Here is a 6,000-nt window from a genome sequence, read left to right on the forward strand (position 1 = left end):
GTTATCCCTTGGGTCTGCAGGAAGCCCCAGACGCTTTTCCAGCCGATCTGGAGATGCCTTGGCAGGAGCCAGCGCGGGGTTTGAGCGCTGAACTTCCAGCCGGTGCCCAGCCTGGGGCTGCCAAGGTCTCCTTTGGGCCGGGGCCGCCGGATCAGCGCGATCTGTGGATTGCCAGGGCCGGCGTTATCGGCAGCACAGATAGTGTAGGGGCCTTCAGTTGTACAGAGAGGAGGAGATAAGAGACTTGGAAAGAACTTGACTGGGTGACTAAGATAAATTTACTGTACTACAGGAAATCGAAATGTGAAATAAAGATCTCAAACAACTGAAATATTTAAAAAGATACAGAAGTTGGGCGCGCGTGAGAGCCATTCCGAGCGAGCCGGCTCCCGCCGGGACCGTCCCTTATCAATCCATCACCGGCCTGGCTGAATTTTATAAAAGATAATAGGGTGGAGGGAGAATTGAAACAGAAACTATCCATTACCGGCGGCTGAATGACAGGTTCTCTGTGCAAAATAAGATCATAATTAACAGGAGGGAGGCTGAAAGTTTTCTGCTTTCTGCTGCTGTTTGTTGTCCTTGCTGGCTCTGCGGGGCAGGGTGGGCACACGGGGGGCCCTGGGGGAGTGTCCACAGTGCCACAGCCTCTCCTCCAGGTACTTTCCGTGTGCCTTTATTGAGAGCCTCTCCAAAACAGCAGTTTTAAGAAATGTGCTCGATTTTGCAGTTCCTTGGGTTAAAAAGGTTGCTTGGGCTCCACCTTCTGCTGGTGATGGCTCTTTATTTTCTCAACACAGGACCTCAAAAATACAGCCGAGATGACCAGCCCCACTCTGTGGGACACAGGGAGGATTGGAAAAGTCACATCTTCTTAACCCCTTTCTTTGCTCTGCTCCAACCCCCGTTTGCAATTTCTCATGATTAAATCCTCATGAACATCAGCAGGAGCCAGGTTATGTTCCCTGCCTTTAAAATGTCCTTCAAACCATAAAGGCTCGGCTGAAAACGTTTCCCAATGTTTTTCCTCCTGGCTCATTTAATTGGGAAGTAGCGGCAGGAGCGCTGCTGCCGTTACACCCAGTATTGAGCAATGTGAAATTGCAACGCAAGGAGAGGAATTAGTGGAGCACTTGGAGTTGCAATGAGCATAGATTGGGTGGATTGGAATGCTGGGAAGCTGTGAGCAGGCATGGAAGGAAGCCTGACAGGGAAATCATCTATAAAGGCTAATGGAAGACCTGAGAGAAAGGGAATAGCAAACCTCAGGCTTGTGATGCTGGGAAGGAAATCATCCTCATTTGCCTGTGTTTAGTAACCCGAGACGTAATTAATGACATGAGAAGGGACATTTGAAGGAATGTATCTTGTGCCTGTTTCGAAAGGGTTCCTCCCTGTGTGTGCTGTGTTATCCTACAGCTGGAGGCTGGGCTCCAGAACCTGCTGCAGGTTTGGGCAGCACACAGAGCAAACTAAATCTCCATCTTCCCGGGGTTTTGCCTCCCCTGTGGTGTCACAGGAGTTCAGAGGGTGTCAGGCAGATCAGTGAGAGAAAGCTGGGTCAGTCCATGACCTTTGCTCCTCCCTTCCAGGGAGGAATCCAGATGGTTCCAGAGGGTTGGAACTAGATGATCTTTAATGTCTCTTTCAACCCAAACCATTCGGTGATTCTGTGACCTTGAAGCAGAGCAGTGATGGGGTCCCAGCCTGTCTGGTGCTCCACGAGGTGATGTGTGAATACAGCCCGCCATCTGCCCGTCGCTGAGAGGGCCCAACAGGTTGTCATGCAAAACGCTGGAAATGGCTCATTTCTGAGATGAGATGACTTAAAAATGCCCAAGGTAGAGGAAATGGATACATCATTATTGCTGTCTCCGTCTCTGCCATCACCCTGTGCTGGAATGTGCTCAGGACTCGGGGATCAGTGCAGATGTGTGGGGGGAGCTGCCGAGCTGCCCGGTGGCCTTCAGGTTTGGAAATGAGGCAGACAGAGCTGGTGCTGCTCCGGCACGTTAATTGGGTGGCAACCTTTGCATAACCTTCAGAAAACCTTTGGCTGTGTGAATCCACAGCCCAGGGCACGCGTCCTCCCGGGATGCGCGGAGCATCACTTGGGGTTTAGGTCCTTGGACTGGGGGAGATGCAGGGACCTGTCCCACCCAAAAACTTGTGTGACCCCTAAACTGTGCTTCCACGTAATGGTCTGGTTCAGTTCTGCTTCCCGGCAGAGCCGGGGCTGGGCAGGGAGACCCCCGTTCTCCCCCAGCGCTGCGCTGGGGCTGAGCGCTCTGCTTTGCGGAGGGCGCAGCTGCGGCTGCCCAGCCCGGAGCGCTGCTGTGGCAGGAGCCTCGGGCCCCCCCGGCTGAGGATGCCCCGCTCCGGCAGCCCCGGGGGTGCGGCCCCCGCCCCTCCTCGCCCTGGAATCAATCCCAGCGCCGCCGCCGCCAGATTGCCTTGTCCGTTCCAATGATCTTTAACTCCGCTTTTCCCCGAGCAATCAGAAGCATTTTCTCTTCGTCCAGGTGGTCTTTTCCCATTTTGCTCTCTGCAGTCCCAGCACCCAGGGCAGTCGCATCTCATCACGCCTTTTCTCGAGCCATTTGTACCTCCAGGTTTTTCTGTTGCCATCAATTTAGTGGCAGCCTCCTGCTCTGCTCCCCCCGTGCCAACCGCAGCTTCTGTGGGCATGAAACTCAACCTTCAGAGCCTCAGCAGAAGCAAATGCAAATCCCCTGCAGCCCGTGCCCACCTGCTTTTCATGCAGATGGGAGGGCGGCTCCCCAGCTTCTTTTGGGAGAGTCAGTTCCTTAAAAAAACTTTTTGCTAGAGAGACTGTTAGAAAGCAGAGGAAAATGTGGATTTTTAGGAGTGGCTTAGTGGCTGCTGAGGAAGTAAAGACTGTAAACCTGCAGTAATACTGCTTTCCCAAAGGTTGGATAATAATAGTAATAAATGGATATTAGGAAGGAATTCTCCCTGTGAGGGTGGGCAGGCCCTGGCACAGGGTGCCCAGAGCAGCTGTGGCTGCCCCTGGATCCCTGGGAGTGTCCAAGGCCAGGCTGGATGGGGCTTGGAGCAGCCTGGGATAGTGGAAGGGGTGGCACTGGATGAGCTTTAAGGTCCTTTTCAACCTAAACCATTCTATGATTATATGATAATGATAATATGTTACATTAAATATCAGGCAGCATCCTTTGGCTGCCTTTCCAACTCCTCGTGTTCTGCCCTGCACACTCCCTCCTGCTCACCTCTAAGTACGGTGTTCCTGCTCATCCCTGTGTGCTGGAGGTGATCTCTGTCCCCTCCCCATCCCAGGGGAAGACATCCCAGAGCCCCTTCTGCTCCCAGCCCCTTCTGAGGTCCATGTGAATTAAAACAACAGCTTTTTTTTGGTCCTCAGCTTGTCCAGGCTTCACCCTGGACTAGAAATCGTTCAGCAGGAGATTGCAAAACACAGGATTGTCTGTGCTGTGTATCAATAAAAAAGAAAAATATAAGGATATGGGAATAAAAGGTCACTTAATTGGGAGTGCACCCTGTCTCCCTGCACTGAGCATCGACTCAGCAAAACACTTTAAGTGTGTGATTAAATATAAACTCTCTCTTCAGCCCCTCGCTGTTCAGTGGAGCAGTTTAGCGAGTGCTGAGGCATTTGCTGAGCAGGGCTTTGCTGTCTCCCTGTTTTTCCTTGGGCAGAAGAATTAAACACACGTCAGTATCACCTATTAATAAGGCAGCAAGTAGCCACAGCAGCCCTTGTGCAGCGCAATCGAGCTCATCATTTTTCTATATAGGAGCAATTAAGCTGCACCAGGAGGCCGATGTCTTTATATCATCACCTAATGGCACTGCAAAAGTATTCCAGGGAAGGAGAGGGGGGAAAATCACATCCATATTTAATTGGCAAAGTTATCACCTTTGCTTCAGAGCCCGAACTTGCAGTCCTTCTGGCCAAGTTCCAAGTCAGATCTATTTCCCCTGGCTGGAAAGCAAAGAAAGTGTCCTTATATTATGCTTCTGCAACAAAATACCGCTTGAAAGCTCGTGAACGTGCTCCCAACTGCAGTAAATAACTGATGGTCTCTGCTCTTTGCAGCAAATGAAGATATCTTTGAGCTGTTAGACTCCTTTCGGGTTTTTTTAAGGAAATTATTTGTCTTATTATTATTCTCCAGCCCCATGCTTGCCTGTCAGATTACATTTTTTATTGCACTAAACCACAGAGCCATCTGGAGCCCCTCACATCCTGCTCTCGGTGCCGGAGCGCGGCAGCGTGGGCCTTCCCTTTCCAGCGTTTTGATTCCTCCCAAGCTCTTTCTTTTTATGGCAAATTGTCCAGCCCGTTGTTTCCATCCAGGTGTCCCCTTGGTGGTGATCCCTTGGTGTTTTGTCACACCCTGTCCCTCGGCCGTGCGTCCCCGGGGACAAGGAGCAGCCGTGGCTGTCTGCCCTCGGGTGGGGACATCCATCGCCCTCCCAGGGGACTGGCTCTCCTCGGCCAAATCCTTCATTTTCCAGCTTCTTCATTTCATTCTGTGAGCCCTGAGGTCTCCTGTCGGGTTGCACTGAAACCTTTTATTTCCTTCTGCCCTTCTCTCCTCCCTCCTCAGTCGAGCTGAGCCCCGGCTGGTGACGGAGCCGGCTGGGTCCTCAGGTGCCACAATGTGCCTCGGGACTCCTGAGCCACCTGTAAGTGCCAGCAGTGTCTGATGGCTTCTTCCAGGGGCTGTCCCTGTGGCTGTGGTGGAGGTGAGCTCCAGCAGTGACAGTGACAGACTCACAGCCGTGGTGGCAGAGCAGGTCTGGCCCTTGTTGGCTGACATTGGGAATAGTTGGTGGAAAAATATCACCAGGAACGAGTGGCCACCTGCCCCTTCTTGGCTTGACCACCAGCCCTCCTCAGCTTTGCCGTGCCCTGTGGCAGGGGGATGTTGCCTCACTGTGTTCTGAAGAGGCAGAGAAAGAGGAAAAGAGAGAAAAAGGAGAGGAGAAATATTGATAACTTCCATCTCCTCAAGCCCAGTAACTAGTTTTTGTCACTTCTCTGCCACTCCAGCTTCACAAAGCCCTGTCTCTGTGAAGATTAATTGATGTAGGCCACTCAACCTATTTTCAAATCCCTTTCAGTTACCATTTTAAACCTTCTGATTTATTTTTTTTGATAAAGTCACCGAGGCTTTTTATGGATTCTCAAATGATTGTCCAGCTTGACAAATTGGATTCTTAAAGCTGGTTCTTTCAAGAAAAGGATGTGGTTTGACAAGACAAGAAACAGCTCATCTTTGAGACAGGGGGATAAATAAAAAAAAAAAAAAAAAATCCCATTCTTCGAGTCAGGTGCTGCTCAATGGGTGTCTTGCTCGTCACTGATAATCTTATCTGGCTGTGATGGGAAGGGACCCACACAAAGGGGCCCGGCCGGGCTGGAGGGCTGATATGCCGCTGATTAATAGGTCTGTCCAGGCGTGCAGAGCCTCAGGAAAGGTGATTAATGCCACGTGGGACGAACTCCGACCCCCTCCCCTCCCCGGCACCGCTCCGGGGGCAGCTCCTGCCGCCGGTGATGGATCGGCTCCTGCTCCTGCTCTGAGCCCCGTGCGGGGCGGGGGGGCTGCCCCGGCTCGGGCTGCGGGTTGTGATGTCGCGTCGCTCCCCGTGCGGGTCTCCCTGATGGAGTTTTTGCTGTCCAGGTTCTCCTGGGTGTCCAGGGACTCGTGTCACCCCAGGCTCTGTGAAGTTCACATCTCTCGTGGGGACGGGGCAGAGCAGCTGTGGAGGTGAGCAAGGTGCTGCTGGGTTTTATGATCCCAAACAGGGATGTGCCTGCAAGGCTCTGCGTGGGGCTTGGTCCTGCGGGAGCCGTCCCTGTCCTTGGCAGGGCACACGGAGTGAGATGAGCTTTATTGTCCCTCCCAACCCACCTCGTTCTCTGGTTCTGTGCCTTCCAGACCTGCTGGCAGTCGCTGGCAGTGTCGCTGGCAGTGCAGGGCCACCGTGGGC

This window comes from Corvus kubaryi, unplaced genomic scaffold (assembly GCF_017639235.1).
Source record: "Corvus kubaryi isolate FWS band 111438036 unplaced genomic scaffold, C.kubaryi_AGA036_p1.0 37284, whole genome shotgun sequence".
Classification (NCBI taxonomy): Eukaryota; Metazoa; Chordata; class Aves; order Passeriformes; family Corvidae; genus Corvus; species Corvus kubaryi.